This window comes from Podarcis cretensis (genome assembly GCF_951804945.1).
Source record: "Podarcis cretensis genome assembly, chromosome: 6".
Taxonomy (NCBI): Eukaryota; Metazoa; Chordata; class Lepidosauria; order Squamata; family Lacertidae; genus Podarcis; species Podarcis cretensis.
In genome coordinates, this window is record NC_137175.1 from 83109371 (window position 1) to 83127881 (window position 18511).

The 18511-nt window shown below is 41.8% G+C and overlaps 1 long non-coding RNA gene across 1 annotated transcript in view; it reads left to right on the forward strand.

Moving 5' to 3' along the window:
- The window catches only part of LOC307218985, a 99405-nt gene that overhangs the window by 70837 nt on the left and 10057 nt on the right, over positions 1-18511 (forward strand). The window contains exon 3 of the long non-coding RNA XR_013840225.1: positions 15549-15648. This is a non-coding gene — a long non-coding RNA (uncharacterized lncRNA). The remainder of the gene's footprint in view (positions 1-15548; positions 15649-18511) is intronic.

Below are 18511 nucleotides of genomic sequence, written 5' to 3' on the forward strand. Positions count from 1 at the left end.
GATAGGGAGATCCGATTACAAGCGCCTGTGGGTTTCTTGACTATATGCCTGGTAACACAAGCATCGCCATGCAGAGTATAAGTAATTGGGACATAAATATAATTTCTCTGTTCCATAACCAAAACCACCTTGTCCCACCTCCCTGATGAGCGTTTTCCACAAAGTCCTTTGTTTCCTAATTGGATTGGTAATTTCAGATGCTCTGTGCCCCATCGTCAACTCATTTGGAACATGCATATTCCCATCAAAGTAAAGAAAAGGCTATCTGTGTGGGGTTTTTTGAGAATCACGGCTTTCATGGAAGATTGCCTGATCCCATTATTGAAAATCAAGAGCAAAATGTACACAGAGATCCGTGTCAAAAGCAGGAGTGAAGGCAGCAGTTGATTTATATACATTTAAACCCACAAACTGTATTTGTAACCCTTTTTATTTATAGACACAGCTCGCCATTAAAGCAACCAGCTATTATTTCCATATGTCCATGAAGAGAAATTTTACAAATGAAAATAATCTGAGCATAGCTCAACTGTTTTTCCATGACTAACCATGATGATGCTACAGAAGATGGCTTTAAATGCTTTCTTTGTTCGGTTGCCCCCCTACCCTTGAACAGTTACATTTCTAGATGGACTCAAGTTGTAAACTAATATTGAGCTTCTTGTCGAGGCCAGACTCCCCCCCCCCCCGTCAGGGTTTTTTTATGGGCCTAATGGGATTAAACTTGGGTATCCCATATCGCCCATGAAAAAGATCAACCTACATTTTACTCAAAGCCTGACATTTGTTTTAATATGAGTCATTTTTTTTTAAAAAAGGATTGCTTAAAATATAACACACTATCCAATCTTTCACCCCACATTCCTCCTGCCTCAAAATGACAAATCAAGGATCCTAATGTTAATTCTGAAGTGTTAATTCAGAGCTATTTCCCCCTTCTCAAGGCTGTGAGAGCTTGCTATGATTCTGCCGGACTGAAAAGCTACAGAATGCAACACTGCCTGGAGAATTCAGTTTCCTAATAATTCCAGCCTTTATGGGTGTATGCCACATTTTGGAACTATGCAGGCCTCCTAAGGTGGTTCACATCATTAAAAAAATAAAATAAAATCCAACATAAATCATGCAGTACAGTATGCAATAAAACAAACCAAGTCACTTTAAATTCTGCATCATATGCATCATGAGATAAGGTTAGCAAGGGCAGGCTGCAAGCCCCACCATCAACTTAAACCAAGGACCTGAGAGAACAGATACATTTTTAACTCATGCCGGAAACCCATTGGGACGGGTGCAGGCTAGATCTGTGAAGGAAGGGCACCCCACAGTGTGGGCGCCTCTGTTGAGAAGGGCATTAGGAACAGCATCGTGTGTTACCTTGAGCTCATTGGAGGAGAGTGTGGTTGGCATGGCATTGGCCCTTGCCATGCTCACACATCACCTCTTTCAAAGGAGAGAGAGGCTACAGAATGCATTACGGAAAATATTAACAACAGCTGAATTGTGTAAAATAGGAGAAATCATGGAAATTTGTTTAATGATATATGATGGAGCAGGTTTTTCTTGCTCAAGCACTAAGGTTTATGCATTCTGACTTATGTATTTTAAAGCATGAAGTACACAGAGCTATTACTATTGCACATAGAACATGCAATAGTGCATGTTATGTTCACCGTTGTGTACAGAGTAGCCTTGGGATAAAGAAGCCCAAATAAATCACACTGATTTTTTTAAGACTGAGACCACAACTTTGTACTAATTTGTCTGAGTGTAACCTCATAAGATTGGGCTTAATTTCAAGTAAACTTGTGGACTTAAACTTACTTCTGAGTAAATGTTAAAAGAAACAGGCTACAGAGCTTATATCTGGAGGACTTTGACCCTGATGGATGGTCGCATATTCACAGCTTCAGCCAACAGATCCAACATCAGGGGTGATGGCAATTTTAAAAAAATAAACTGCAAACTGATACAGAAATGAGAAGCTTGGAGAAATCAAAATCAACGGAGTCATTCATCCCTAATGTGATACCTAATTTGTCCATCCCTGAGCTTGGGATGGTTGTGTGGGGTATAACTGTGAAATACCAAGATGGAAAAGTATATTAGGACCAAGACATTATCAATATACATTGATAATATACAATATACATTAGGCTTTAGAAATTTTTGTAAACAAGAGAAGAAGAAATGAAAAAAGGCAGGTCTGTACACCAAAAGTTGTTGACAATTGCCTGACCGGTAAAATTGCCATAGTAATTCTTATATTCCATAGATCTAGACTTCTAGCAGACATAGTCAGTGTCTATGCAGACTTATGAGAAGTTTAAAACAAAATATTTCAGGTGTCTCATATATACCAGAGGTAATAACTAGTACTAGCCGGAGTTTTGTAGAACAGGGCCCCAAAGAAAACAGAGGAATTACCCCAGAGAGTGGCATTAACATCCTAAATATACATACAGTTGAAAAGCTATTTTCATTACAATATTTATACTGGAAAGTGCAACTAATAGGACCAATATGCTTGGGATTAAGCATTTTATGCAACTGAAGATACTTTTCAGTACCCATGAGAATCTACTGGAACATTTAAAATAGCCACCATTAGAAATACTGTACACACACACTGTGGGAAGGCAGATTTTACCTTCATTTTGAAGGGTGAAAACATACACCACTTACCAAGAGGTAGATTATGAGAGAGTGCACATAACCAAGCCTATCTATTATGAGGAGAATTTCACTCCTCCTGCCTCTCCAGAATTTGCATCAATTGGGTGGGTGTGGTGTAATTCTCCTCTGTTTTACAGTTATTGCAGATTGGTTTACCAAGTTATTACACTGTGAGAAAATACCATTTGGTAAATAGTCATCTCTAAACTACATAAACATGCAGGCACCCCAAACTGTGAGAAGTATTTCTTTAATAATAGAATTTCTTCAAAAATATACACAGTCCAAAAGAAAATTCACATACTCAAAGGCGGTTACTGAAAACATCAACACTGAGCTTGATGCAGATTGATATAGATCTGTGGAATAAGCCAAATAATCAACAAGCCAATCTGTGCATAGATCTGTACTGTACTTATGAGGCAGTGCAAAGGCTGCCTCTTTCTTACTTAAACATTTTACAATTGCTTAGAACTGTGAATACCTCCACTGTGGCTGTGTGCTGTTGTTGCTCTAAAATGCTCCCAGGAAGCAAGTTCTCTTTGGAAATGGAATGATGGATTATCTAAGTTTGTAGGCGTATAAAAAGCTTGAGGTGTTAATGACAAGCACATAACAAGGCTAGATATGTTACTTGTTAATGAGCTCTGCTGCTTCAACAAATGATGTAGCAATTTACCTAATACAGTAGTCCTCAACCTTTCGTGACCCAAACATGCATTTGGGGACCTATTTCTTATTTGATTTTTTTAATCTCTTATTTGTATGGTAGTAGTGCTACCTGCCTTAGATCAGGTTGTGATCCAGCAGCTGAAGGCAAATAATAATGTGCAAAGGAATTAAAGGAATTGTAGGAAGGTGTGTATGAGAAGGAGGATTTGCATGGTGAGTTCCCGCCTCCCACCAGTAGAAATAAAGACACAAGACACCATTATTTAGGTTAATGGGCTAAAATTGGCCACAACTTTATTGGTTAGAGGTAATGAGCGGTATTGGCTTAGACATTGGTGCTAATAAACTTCAGTCTGTCTGCCTGAAGGCCGGGAAGGGTTAACACCAACAGGGGGAGTCCTGCTGATGCACATCAACTAGGAACTCCCCCAGGGTCACCGCTTGGGCCCTGACCTCCAAAGGCTTCGGACGGGGCAATGCCCCCCGAAATCCTTTACCGGACTACCCTTGAGTAACTGGGGGAGGTGATGGTGCTCCTCCCCCCATTCATCTACATAACAATACCCCATCCAATGCCTAACCGCCAAACCGAAGAAGTTGTAACGATTTGCTACGAGGTAGGCGAAAAAACCAAATGGCTGGTGCCAATTTGCCAAGTGGAAAATTCCTACCAGGCCCCTTAACGGCAACCAACCGAAGTCCATAGCAAGGTCAAAGTAGAAACCTTGAAGGGTGGTTGGGTGGGAAATTCCCCGGCTGATCAGCGGCAAAGAGGAAGCTCCTCTGCCGCGCTTGTCTTAAATGCTGCAAGCCACACACCCCTGAGCCAGCCAATTGGCAGGGGATTCCCCTGATCGCGCGGGGCTGGGAGCCAGCCTCCGCGCGCATGTTGGGGGCATGAAGCCCGCAACACCACCTCCTCCTGAGGTCAGAAGTGGCTATCCAGAAACATGGAAATGGATCAAATGGAATTGCTGAGGATATGTATGCAGGAGAAAGATGATAAGCAAGAGGTTGGATGGATGCTTTAGTTGATATTCCTGCAATGCAGGGGTTGGGCTAAATAAAACTCGGGGTCCCTTTCAACTCTACAGTTCTATGATTTTATGACGCCTATCTGAACTGGGGTTTGTTTGTTTGTTACTTGAATCTTAAAGAAACAATGCAGGTGTTCCTAGGTAAGAAAACGAAATGAAAGCTGTTTACCAGGGGCCCCTGAAGTGACATGTCACAGCCAAGACCTTTTCTTGTGCAGGCAAGCATCCGTGCCCCGATTTCTCTGGATGAGTGAGGACCATGCATATTCCTGAGAGCCAGTCACTCAGCTTGGCTCTCATCCATGTCACCTGGGAGATGCCACTTCAAACTGAAGAAGATATAAAAATGGTCCGTGAACAAACAGAATGGGGGGGGGGGAGAGAGTTCCTAACTAGACTTCTGTGACAGCCATTCTCCTGTGTGCCAGAATGATGATTATTTACACAATGAGGCAACGCTTTCTGCCTGCTGAATGGCAGCCTGCTTTTCTATTCACCACGACAAGGCAACTCTGAAAGGAGCCAGGCATTACGCAGCTAATGTAAAGCCTTTAGGATCCTATTGAACTCCCAAGACAAGAGGTTTTGTCTTGAATTGCGTTTTCAGAAATTGGATAATGAGATTAAGAAAATGGGGAGAGTATTATTTAAAAGCAAGTGCTTCTGCTAGATACACTGTTGGTTGCCTGCTGTAATTATAACTAAGAAGTATTTCTCCACTCCCAGTTTTTTCAAACTTGGGCCCCCAGCTCTCGTTGGACTACAACTCCCATCATCCCTCGCTCACAGGACCAGTGGTCAGGGATGATGGGAGTTGTAGTCCAACAACAGCTGGGGGGGGTCCAAAGTCTGAGAAACACTGAGAGGGTGTCTTCAAACATGATGTAATGCCCACATAGGAATCACCGTCATATGAAAAGGGGATTAAGTCTTCCTGTAGATCAGGGGCTGAGCACTTTTTCCAGCTTGAGGGCCACATTCGCACCTGGGTAACTTTGCAAGGGCCGTTTTCCAGTGGCAGGTGGGGCAAGAGGCAAAAGTCAGTGGAATATAAATATTAACTTTGTACAATATGCTAGTTTTTTACACACAATCACACAGCCCTCTCTGTCCTCTATCCAGATAACCGAAAGGCTGTGTAAATCAGTCTTGAATGTCACAGGTAAGATAACATCATATACATTACAATGAGTAAGTTGAGATTCCTGCAGGGGGTTGGACTCAGTGTTTCCCAACTTTTGGTCTCCATTTGTTTTCAGACTACAATTCTCATAATCCGTGACCACTGGTCTTGCTAGGGATGATGGGAGTTGTAGTCCAAAAACAGCTGGAGATTCAAGGTTAGGAAACACTGGACTAGATGACCCCTATGGTCCCTTCTAACTCAACAATTTTGTGGTTCTATGATTCTAATATTGACAGTTCACGAAAGTCTATATTCGTATTGAATTTTGTGAATGCTTAAAAACTCAGAGGTATGTCAGTGAATAGTGACAATCATTTTAAATGTGTGGGGGTTATTGGTTTGTTGTTGTTGTTACTTTTATTATGTATATTGTAGTTTTATGTTGCTGACCTCCCTGAGATCTGCAGATGAAGAGCAGTATACAAATTTAATAAATCATCATCATTTAAATGGGATTATCATAAATTACTGGTGCATGTCCCGAATGTGGGGAAACATATCTAGTGTTGGACACAGTGAAATTCATCTGGCATAATCAAAATTCACATGTGAATGTCACATTCACTAATTTTTTTGGCACCAACTAACACAAACAGGAAAAAAAAAAAACCACACCTGCAAGTGGAGCTCAGAGCAATGCTCATTTTCAAAAGTATATATTTAAGATCCTTGGTATTCAGAAGCATATTGCTTCTAAGTAGGGTCTGACAGCAAGATGTCCCAGAAACTTTGAAGCAATGGAAAGATCAGATAAGTGTTAATCCGTGCAGTTTCCTACTGGCTCTGATATCTTCTTTGAGCACATCCCAATAATACCTTCAGCCAAGTGACTAACATCCATCATGTGCAGCTAACTCTCACATACCCCCTTCCAAGAACAAGAAAATGAGAAACAGGCTTTTGACTGGAATGTGTGTTTGGGTGCTATTATTGCTGGCCCAAGGCATTCTGCTGCCTGCAGCCAAGCCCCTCCCTGCCCCCAAATAACAAGGGCCAATGCTTGTAAAAGTATTGCTGCACTATTCAAACACATCCTACTTTTATCTGCTCGCTTTCCCCAGCCAAGTGTTTCCTGAAGCAGATTGTATCACCTACCTGCTGACCCTCAGCACTATTAAAGTAAAATGTGGTTTGTAAACTGGGGAGACCAGGGGGGAATTGGCCTCGCATGTGATATTTGGATTTTATTGTGGCTTGTGGGTCTTCAGATTTGGGTTGAGGGACTAAAACATAGGAAGACAGAGAGCTGTCTTAGACTGAGCAAGAGGCATGCGGTATTATCTACGTTGATTGGAAGCTGCTATCCAGGTTTCAGACTGTGCATTCCCAGTGCTACCTGAAGATGTGGGGTAGAACCTGGGACATTCTGAATGCAAAGCAGATGATGTACCACTGAGAAGAAGCAGCCTCCCCCCACAATAGACCCTTCCCTTCAAAAGTTGCAATGAAGATTTCTTCGGTTTGCTTGGTCACAAGCACGTGCATGCTATTGCAGTTTGACAACACAAATCTGATGCAACATGAATGCTCAAGGCTAGCTGTGCAAGTGGTTCACAATCCCTACAACCAATGCAGGTTTTAGGTACAAAATAGATGGAAAATGACTGGCCAAAGCAAAAATTCAGTTTTTATTTCTAAACCCAACTTCAAAACAGGAAATGAGTGCATTGCCTATTTCCATTTCTTCAGTCTGATATTTGGGTCTGTACTGCCTTTGAAGGAAACTATATCTTAAGCAAGGTTCATTTCTCTTCATTAATTAAATTATAGGAATCTGTGAGACGGTGCCCTTTCGTTCCTTGTGCCTGATCATATGTAAACAAGGTTTTGACAGCTAAAGTTTATCTTTCTCTTACAGAATCAAACTGTCTCTACAACTTAACAACCACCCAAAATGAAATAAATACATCAGTATGATAATTGAAAGGGATTTTTGGAATAACCACTGGGTTCCTACCTAGGTAGTGAATCATGTGATGGCTATTAAGGGGAAACAAATTATTTCCAAAGTAGCTTTTGTACTTGCCACGTACATGTTTTGCTTTGTTTTTCTAAAATAAGCAGTATCATTGCAATGGTTAATTCATTTGCCAACAGACCATAAGGGTTCAAGGCAAAAGCAATGTTGCACCCAGGTCAGGAGAAGCAGGCAATGTACGTGGTGCTAGCAGATGGATGTGTGCTGCTGCATTCATACATGCAGAGGCAAAACTTGAAGGGAGTCTATTCTTTAAGCCCACTCCACCCTCACTCAGATTTAGGATAAAATTAACCAGTTTCTTCAGGGCTGAGTAGGAATTTTGGCCTGCTCACCAACTGGCCTAAAAGCAAACTTGGAAATACATACTCGGGTGAAGAACAAAGGGATTTTGAAGCCAAAATGAGTTCGGATAAGACTAGTAAAATTCTTGGAGGGAGAGTATACACACACACACACACACACACACTAAAATGAGTTATTGTTCCATTTCGAGTCAAGAAACATAGAGAGTAAACGCCACTGAGTAAAGCAATGCTTACTTCTCAGTAAACATGTGTGAGACTTGACTAAAGAGTCCTTTGCCAATAAAATATCACCCTCCCATGATCACGGTAAACTTACTACACTGTACAGATGTCTACATCCTCAAGATAATTGTTATTTAATGTTCATTTTCCTCTGGCTGGACAGTGTTTTTTTTTTAAAAAACATAGGTATGTGACCTGTCCAAAGTTGCTGAGCAATATTTGAAGCATGGCAGCACAATTCTAACCATGTCTACTCAGAAGTAAGTGCCACTCAATGGTGCTTATTCCCAGGTAAGTTGGCACAGGACTGAAGCCTCAATTTAGATTCTGTTCCATATTTACTCCCATCTTTCCTAAAGAGCAAGACAAAAAATACCTTCCAAGTTTGTCTCAGGTTTCTTATGTGCTTATGCAAATGTACTTCATCAGAATTTAAAAAATCCAATTAAACAGAACTCAAAAATCTTTCCATCCACTATGCTTCCTTTTTTCTCGCTAGCTGTCATATTAAGATGTTCCCCTCTCCAGTTTGTGCTACAAACACAAGCATGGTCTCTTGGCTGCCTATACTTGTAACCATCTGTTGCAATGGCAACATGCCCAGTTGAAAGGAGCTTGCTTCATTTCTCAAAGACAGAGGTGCTAAGAAAGGTTTGGATGGACAGGTGACAGCTTTGACATCTCTCTACAGACAGGGTTTTCACCTTGAGGCATATTTTTCTCCCTGTCCTAGTTTGACAAGATTACATCTGTTGGCAATCAAGGTCCATAATTCCCCTCAACAAAGTGTTTCAGTATAGCAGAAGATCACCGGCATTTTCCTTTGCCAAGAGAAAGATTATTTCATAACCAGAACTCTGCCAAATAGCATATCCGAATACATATAGCTTCCAGACATACTGTTCTGATAATCTCATAGAACCATAAAGGATTCAGTCTGATGCTAAAAAAACACAGTCAGTCCAATCACATCACTGGCTGCACATAGCCAATCAGGCTCAATGCAATTGCTAAAAGTGCCTAATGAGAAGCTCCGCAGCCATATTATGACAGCAAGAGCAGTGGCAGGGGAAGAAAATAATTGCGAGGAGAGGAGGGCTGATGTCCGAGTCTCCAGCTGGAATGGGTATGGCTTGAAATACAGACTTCTGCCCCTCCCCAAGCCCATGCCAAGTCAAGCCCAGGCATCTCCAGAGTTCAGACACAACTTAGCATGAGTTCATTTGTGTTCCCAGCCATAAGAGCTGGTTGCCAGTGCTGATTCTATCCCTGACCCACACTTAACTAGCAGCAGTGAGAGCTTGTGGCTCAAGTCTCCATTAGGCTTTACCATGCTACCAAGGGCTATTTGTTTTAATGGAAAGAGACAACTATGTATACATTGTTCCCAGACGTGAATTTGATAGGCTTGCCTTTAGATGTCAGGTGAACCAAATTACTTCCCCATCCCTACTGATGAGGCAATGGAAGGTGATGAGAGAGGATTCCCATTCATGGGGAGGAGAGATTCCACAGTGTCGCAATACAAAGGCAGAACCACTAACAGGAGGAGAAAATCACCTTGTCTGCATAGCACAATCACCTAAGGACAGGAGCAGTGCCTTCTACTACACCAGGGGTAGTGAACCTGGCTGTGGACCTCCAGGTGTTGCTAGACTCCAACTCCCATCAGCCCCAGTCAGCGTAGCCGATGGATGATAAGAGCTAAGAGTCCAGCAGCATCCCCTGGTCTACCTAATCTGGAAACTTCAAGACTTCAGGAAGTGCTAGTTGGTATTATTCCATTAGGGGGAAGCAGAAGAAGAACCTTCCTTTTCCACGATACCCAGTCAGTATAGAAAGCCTACCACTGGTAAATATCACATTTTAAAATTAAAAAAAAAAAAGGAGTATGCTAAGACAACAGCAGGAAAACCATTTGCGCTTTCTGATACACCCTCAGGTCATTTTCCAAAACATAAATGAAAATGCTGGGGATGTTTCTTTTGTCCAAAGCAGCGCTAAGTAGCTTTTGGGGCTAATTAGTTGCCTAGGTAAAAAAAAAAAACCCAAACCACCCTACAGTAATTTTCCCATGTGCTTGGAAATGCTTAGATAGGCTTTTTTCACCTTCCAGTGTAGTCTTAGAGAACAGCAGTAAATCAGCAGGGTTATGGAAAGAGCTAACTTTCAACAGAAACCCATTAGACATACCCATGTGATGTATCTCACTGCTTTTACTGTAATACTTTCCAGACAGTGCTTTTTAGTTCCTGGTTCATTAGGTATTATATATCCAGTCCTTGGGCAAGAAACATGCTGTGGGAAATGCCTTGCTCGGCCTGGCCCTGTTTCAGCTCCATGCGTGCACAGCGACAAAGGCTGGATACAGGTTGTTCCAGCCAGATACTCGGCAACAGCACTAATCAGTTGTTTGGCAGGGGACAGGACGGAGAGTAAGTCAGCCTCCATCTCCCCATCCTAAACTCCATCAGTCTGATGGAGGCTATGTATGCACAGCTCTGGCTGGGGAAAGGCTCTAGTTCAGTTGTAGAGCAACTGATTTGGGCACAGAAGGTCCCAGACTCAATCCCAGGCATCTCCTGGTATGTCTCCTGCCTAACCATGGAGATTTGCTGCCACCCAGGTAGATGGTGGAACAGTGCCCTGGCTCTACATAATGCAGATTCCTATGTTCTGTTTGGGCTGGGGAATTGCACACAAAATGTGTACATGTGCGCACCTGATTCCTGTTTCTTCATTACATTTCTCTTTAACTATCCATTACGATCAGAAGCCTGTGTTTTCTGACCGTGTAGTTTTATTAGAGTTTAAAAAGAAGAATACAAATATTGTTGTCAAATATCTTTGGGTCCAAACTAAAACATTAATTCAGACATCCAAGCCAAGCCATCATCATGTAAGAATAATATATTTGAGGAAACTGGTAGGGACATCAAACCTGGGACTTTTTGTGTAGCAAAGCATGTGCTCTATCCCTGAGTCACAGCCCTTTCCCCTGCACCAGTGGGTGGTGATTGCAGGTCAAATCACTAGCTGGGAAGCTTTTTAAAAAGTTTTCAATCTGTATTGGCTCTCCACTGGCTTTTGAAGATGCACCCAGACATGCACAAACCTCAGAACCACTACACTTGCAGTAGCTCTGGAACTCAGTCTTTCATTCAGAAATTAGTTTTGGGAACAGATTTGCCAATGGACTTGAGGTTTTAGAAGTCTGCAGAGGAAATGAATGGAAAAGGCAGCAAAAAGGCAAGAAGCGAGTTTACATGGTGCTGTAGCACTAAGATGAATTTAAAACAAATGTTAACTAACATCTAGCTGTGCCATCCCATTTGAGTCTCCATAAAAAACACACCTCTATTTTCAACAGAGATCCATGGTCCAGTAACCACTTTCCACACTTTCCATTGAAGAAGGTATGGATGGGGGTGGAGGCAGCTCAGAGCTCAGATTAGAACATTCAACAGAGTACAAGAGCTGAATGTGGTTGCTGAACCACAGAACTGGGAGGACGGGAGTGGGGTGGTTGCAGTCCTGTGCACAGCCTGGCAAAGCAAGGGTTTCAGCAGGCTAAAGAGGGGACTGAAAAGCATAAGGCTGCATATCTTTTGGAAGTACCCCACCACCACCACCACCAAAGCACAATACAGTTTATTTGCTCTTCCTACAGAAAGCCCTGCAATGGGGCCTTCTGGGTGTGGGGATTCTGTGCATCCTAAGCTGGCCTCACTGCCATCAGTTGATGAAATTGGGCATGATGTGCAGAATGTGTCATGCAATAGGGTTTCCCATGTCAACATAAGCAGGAGGAGTATTGCATCCTGTACCAGTGCTTTTTTTTTCTAAAAATAAATAAATAAATATTTAGGGCTACTCTCATTTTCCTACTCGTATTGAAATACTGCCACTCAATGAGGCCAAACTTAGATTCACAAAATCTTTAGGGGTATGCGTACCCCTGCGTCCCTGCAGAAAAAAAGCACTGTCATTAGAAAATGCTATAGGGTTCCTTAGCGTCTCTCTTTTCACTCTCTGAATTAGAAAACATTTAGGATGAGAGCTACTAACATGCCCACTCATGTCACCCTCTTTCCCCGTGAAACAATGGGGTGGCTCTAACAAACTTGAATTACCTCACAGCAGTACCGTTTCTAGGGATGTGGTGCATAGCCCTTTTGTTGTTGTTGTTTGTTTTGCATGCATTGGGTTGAGTTCAGCTAGCAGTTTCCTTAACAGAATCTCTAAAAGGCTGCTGTGCTGAGGTCACTTCCTGCTTATTGAAGGCAATAATGGTGCATCCCTGAGAACGTCTGCAGCCAAAAACCAATTCTGCCCAAACATAAACTTCTTCATCAAAAGAATGCAAGCTGAATATAAACATTAACTCATACAATAGCTATTTGCTGAACATTTGACAGGTCAACAGATTTAGCTGAAATAGCAATAATTCTCCACACATCGTCAAAGCTGCATCATATGTTTCTTTTGCATGATAGAATTGCAATAGTCATATTTTGAACTTCCTTGATGCTGCCATTTGTTCTGATCTGATAGGAAGATGAGTGCATTCATTTCCCTTGGGGGTGGAGGGTGGGAAAGAAAGCCTGATGAAGAAGTTGGATTAGATTGTGTTCTGTACTACCAATCATCTGTTCAGGGGGAAGGAAAGAGAGAGAAGAGGGCAGCTCCTGAACAGATGATCAGTAATATGTAGTCTCTGCTCCTTGAGCAGGTTTTTTTAACCCAGGGAAATGTCCCCACTAAGCTGATTTGCAGATGCTTTGTTTTGCTATTGGAAAGGGGAAATTGCATCCTGTATCTATACACACGTGTATAGATATATTTCTTATTGCACTAAATAAGGCCAAGTTTATCCTGGCCATGACTGTATAGAAGGAGAAAACAGACTTTGGAAATCCATTTAACAGTCTTGTGCAAACTCATCCAGGAAATTTGAGGTACGGCAGTCTCGTCTCAACTTAAAAAGGAGCTCTCTATATATTCTCTCCCACATACAATGAAAAAAAGAAAACAAATGCCTTTCCAAGCCAAATCAGGACAACTGTTAACCGAAAAAGGAAAAAAGAAAATCCTCACAAAAGGAAATTAATGTGCATGGGAAACTGCACACAGGACACTGTGTGATGCCTTAAGTTTGTTGTGTGCTGATTTTCACGTCTCCATCCTGTTTCCTACAGTATTATTTCTGCTAGGTTGCTCCTGTGTCTTCGCCTACTCACCCTTTCCCAGAATCTGATTCCAGTTCCCACTGTCTAGAAAATGGGATTGCCAAGATATTAGTTAAATCATCCGAACCTAAACATGAAGTCAGGATGAGAATATTTGCTTCGGGGATAATAATGAGGAAAGCAGTTGTACTCCTGTGTGGTTGATTTACAGAACAGATGAAGGCATTATGACTTATAAAAACCAAACTAGGTACCTCTCTTCTAGAAATAAGAGATTGTTCCATTAGCAAAACTGTGGAGATCTTGCAGTCCAGAAGTGAGGAGAAAGTATGTTTTAAGTAACCCATTACTTTTTGGTTTGACGTTGGTGCTTAACTTTTTGTAAACCCAAATGTGTGTCCTGTTGGCACATACTGAAGTAAAGCGGTCACAATGTAGAGATTGTGGGATTGTCAATATTAAGGCCATTCTCTGTTGTTTTTAGACACATCTGTTTGCTTTTTAAACAGTTTATTTTATTACTTTACTGTTGTGTGTTTTATTATTTATGCTCCATATCCTACCCTGGGATAAAAGGCAGAATACGTATATTGTTTAATGAATTAAGCTAGAGAGGCATGTGTGCTCTCGCATGTCTGTGTAGCACACTCTGCTGAAATTAACGTGAAAGATGTTGCAACCAATAAACTTCTGTGCATGCATTGGAGCTTGTGACCTAGAAGAGATAAGAGGATAATCATTATTTATATACTGTACTGCCCATTTGGAGTTGCTCGTTACAGAAAATTTCTCCGGGAAGCAAGATTAGATCAGCCAGACCCAGTGGAATCTCTGTGGATAATTTTGTTCTGTTTGCAATCTCTGCACTTCCTCAGGCAGGTCAGTTAGCAGTAGCCCCCACGCATGTGCTTGTTCTGAAATCAGCATGGATCACCAGCATCCCATCTCTGTAGGATTGCCATGCACACATGCATTATTAGTTGGAGAGCTTTATTTCAACAGTGCACTCCATTTTCAGAAAGCAAGTAAACATACTTCAGGTGCCACCAGAATAATCTTTTGGGTCAATAATAGGCTCCCCGGCAGTAGGAAACGATGAACATGCACACTGATTTGCTGATCCTACTTGATCAGTGCATATTCATGTCAAGCACTTTCACATCTGGTGCACAACTGCCAGCTTCCTTCAGAATTCAGATTTTTTTTAAATTAACGGTGGTAACAACATAAAGAGTTAATGTGACTAAATTGCACTGCTCTTCTACACATTTTATTTATTGCTTAACAACAAAACAACAACAACAACAACAACAACAACTAATAATAATAATAATAATAATAATAATATACCAATCTGGACATCTCCCAATACAGTGGTGCCTTGCAAGACGAAAAGAATCCGTTCCGCGATTCTCTTCGTCTAGCGGTTTTTTCGTCTTGCGAAGCAAGCCCATTGATGGCTTAGCGGATTAACGCTATTAGCGGCTTAGCGGCTTTTAGCGGCGCTTAGCGGCTTAGCGGATCAGCTGATAAGCGGCTTAGCGGCTTAGAAAAAAGGGGAGAGGAAAAAAAACCCCGCAGGAACTCACAAGACATTTTCGTCTTGCGAAGCAAGCCCATAGGGAAATTCGTTTTGCGAAGCGCCTCCAAAACGGAAAACCCTTTCGTCTAGCAGGTTTTCCGTCTTGCGAGGCGTTCGTCTTGCGGGGCACCACTGTAAAAGATTAAAAGCACAATGAAAGATTAACTATTCAAAACTTCCCTCTACAGAGCTGCCTTCAGATGCCTTATAAAAGTCAAATTGTTATTTATCTCCTTAACATCTGATGGGAAAGCATTCCATAAGGTGGATGCCACTATCGAGAAGGCCCTCTGCTTCCCTGTAGCTTCGTTTCTCACAAGGGGGAACTGGCAGAAGGCCCTCGGAGCTGAACCTCAGTGTCCAGGCTGGATGATGGGGGTGGAGAAGTTCCTTCAGATATACAGGACTGAGGCCGTTTAGGGCTTTAAAGGTCAGCACCAACACTTTGAATTGTGCTCGGAAATGTACTGGGGTAATGGTATCTACCCAGTGTAATACAGTGGTATTTCATATTGAAAAGCACCATCTTCCTACCTATGGTCTTCCCTGCAGAATATTTCATATTATATTCGGATAACAAAATTTCTTACAAAAGATTTTATTTGGAAAATCCTACACTGTTTGCAAATTAGGAAATGGCAGGTGTGATAATTTGGTCCTTTGGTTGCTGATATAACAAGTTGCATGTATTTTCTCAGATTGCAGCAATATGATGAACGTGCAGTGCAAGAGAATCTTCAAGACAGCATGAAGTTGAAACCAGGAAAAATGGCAAATATGAAATAAGGAAAATGTGAGGTACGTCTCTACCTGCCACTAAAGGTGAGGTTGGTGTAGACTGATGTCAGCTGAATGAAAAACAAATGGGCTTGCAAAACACTTTCCATTCTCTTTTACTTCTCTACCTATTCCTACGTTTGCCTATGGCCATTCACTTTGTCAAAACCTTCCAAATATCTGATACCTGGATTTTTCATCGGCGTTTTTGAAAACTGAACGCAGCAACCAACGACAAACCAATCTGATATGTAGAACAGAATAGACACCATTCTTGAAAAAGGGATGTGTAACTGAGTGAATGGAAATTTTGAAACCAGTTGTAGTAGTGCAGATGTTAATGTTGTTGGGTTTTTTGTGTGCAAGAATATAAATATAAGAAAAGCACTGCTGGATCAGGCCAGTGGCCCTTTGAGTCCAGCATCTTGTTCTCATGGAAGCCAACCAGATGCCCATGGGAAGTACAGAAGCAGGACATGAGCTGAACATCACTCTCCTCACCTGTGATTCCCAGCAACTGGTAGAGTCTTACACATTGTAATAGAAACAAAGAAACAAACAAAAAGGGACACGGGTGGTGCTGTGGGTTAAACCACAGAGCCTAGGTCTTGCCAATCAGAAGGTCAGCAGTTCGAATCCCCATGACGGGGTGAGCTCCCGTTGCTCAGTCCCAGCTCCTGCCAACCTAGCAGTTTGAAAGCACGTCAAAGTGCAAGTAGATAAATAGGTACCGCTCCGGCAGGAAGATAAACGGCATTTCCGTGCGCTGCTCTGGTTTGCCAAAAGCAGCTTAGTCATGCTGGCCACATGACCTGGAAGCTGTACGCTGGCTCCCTCGGCCAGTAAAGCGAGATGAGCACCACAACCCCAGAGTTGGGTCACGACTGGATATAATGGTCAGGGGTCCCTTTACCATTACCTTTAAACAAACAAAAATAGTTCAAATGCATGGTTTCCAAACTGATCAAAATAATATTTAGGAGCAACCCAGTTTCAGCCTTGCTGTGCAGCAGTGGCCTTTTCCCAAAATGGCTGCTTCGGTGATGGAAACTGCAAAAATGCAATATATAATATTCCCAAAAGAGCCCCAGGGCGGCAAACAACAAACTACCAAAAAAACCACACGTTTTATAATAATATAAAGACATTAGGAGCATCTAAAAACATGTAAAATTTATAAATGAAGTTATTCCGATGTAATACCAGCCTTTCAGATGTAATAAGATGTAGAATAATAACATATGTTCTTTTGGTGCTTTATTCTTTGAGGGTGTATTCGCATGAGTGCACTGCATACCAAAATTTCATCAGTGACATTGACATGTACATGACCACAGATGTCTTCATTGCAATTCATTCTTCTGACGCGGACATTTTCCAGAACAGTCTGTTTTACATCCACAGTAATCACTTCATAGCAAAAATCCTAAACCTGTGAAAGAGTAATCCAGTGTGGTTTCCATCCCGTTGCTCCAATTATAACCCCTGTGCTGACAGAGGTTGCAAGTAACCACTTCTTCACCCCCATACACATAGCTGTCAACGTTTCCCTTTTTTTTAAGGGAAATTCCCTTATTCCAAATAGGATTCCTCGCAAGAAAAAGGAAAAGTTGACAGCTATGCCCATACATGAATAGCCTAGTAGACGGCAATGCATGATATGTTATTGTAACATTTCTTTTATGGATTGAATGTATTTGATGGAACTATCATGTGAAAAGCAGCACTTGCATCTCTTCATTCAGTGATATATATTCACCACAGTTGTACATCAGTGCAACCTACCTAAAAACATGTATTGAACTCCATGAGTTTCAACACTGAAAATATGAGTGTGTCTGAAATCCTGAAGACTGACTACATGTCCCATGCTGTGAGGTCCTGCTTCCTGCAAATGATGACATGGCGTCGCAAGCTATGGATTCATGAAAGAGAATCAATGCCTTGGTCATCTTCTCATCAGGTTTCATAGCAATATCACAAACATCTCTGTGTAAAGTGCTTTGCCAGACCAAAGCCACAGCTTAACAGAAATCTGCAAAAAGAATAAAATGGCGAGGGCTTCAGCGTAAGATTCAAGAGTCCTGATCTGTTTTCTCAAGCAGTTATCAGTGAAAGCAGCATCTTACATGAGGAACATTATTCTTGATTGCATTTCTTCATGGTTGTATGGGGTGACAGTACTAATGTCAAAATGATGGATGGTGGAAATTGCTGGCTAATCAAGATTATTTTGTAGATACACCTTGAGATAATCTCTACAAGAACTTTGAACAATTCAGTCTTGTTTTCAAAATCCATAGCAGTTGATGGACAGAGGTGTCTCATACTCGCATCACATTCCATGCAGCATTGGTTGACTAGTATGCATGACTAGAAAACCAGTTCAGCATACCCATGACACTTAAGAGCAGTCCCAGTGTTGAGTATACTTATCTATCCAGGACCATCAATAGCTACTGCATTAACATCAGGGCAAGTGTTACCCGTATTTGAAAAATAAAGACACTTCACCATCAGCCTAAACCTGAGTTCTCCAAATACTAAAATAGGTGGTGATCTCTGCTGTCTTTATGTGACAAATTACTGGTAATTGCATATTATTTCCATGACTTGGCAATGACTGCTGGGGCTCAACAGGGTAAATGGAATATGGGGGTGCTCTGTGAGACGCAAGTATAGCAGGCAGCCAAGGTAGTTCACTGACGACCTTTCAGTGTATGGCCAGTGACACCCATATATATATAACCCCTTTAATAGGGGGACCCTGGAATCGCCGCCGCTGGGGGGTGGGTAACCACTTCACACTCCCCCCCATATGGGGAAGAAAAGGCTGAAGGATTACACCCAAGGCCATAACGAACAAAGTTGTGACGAATTGCTA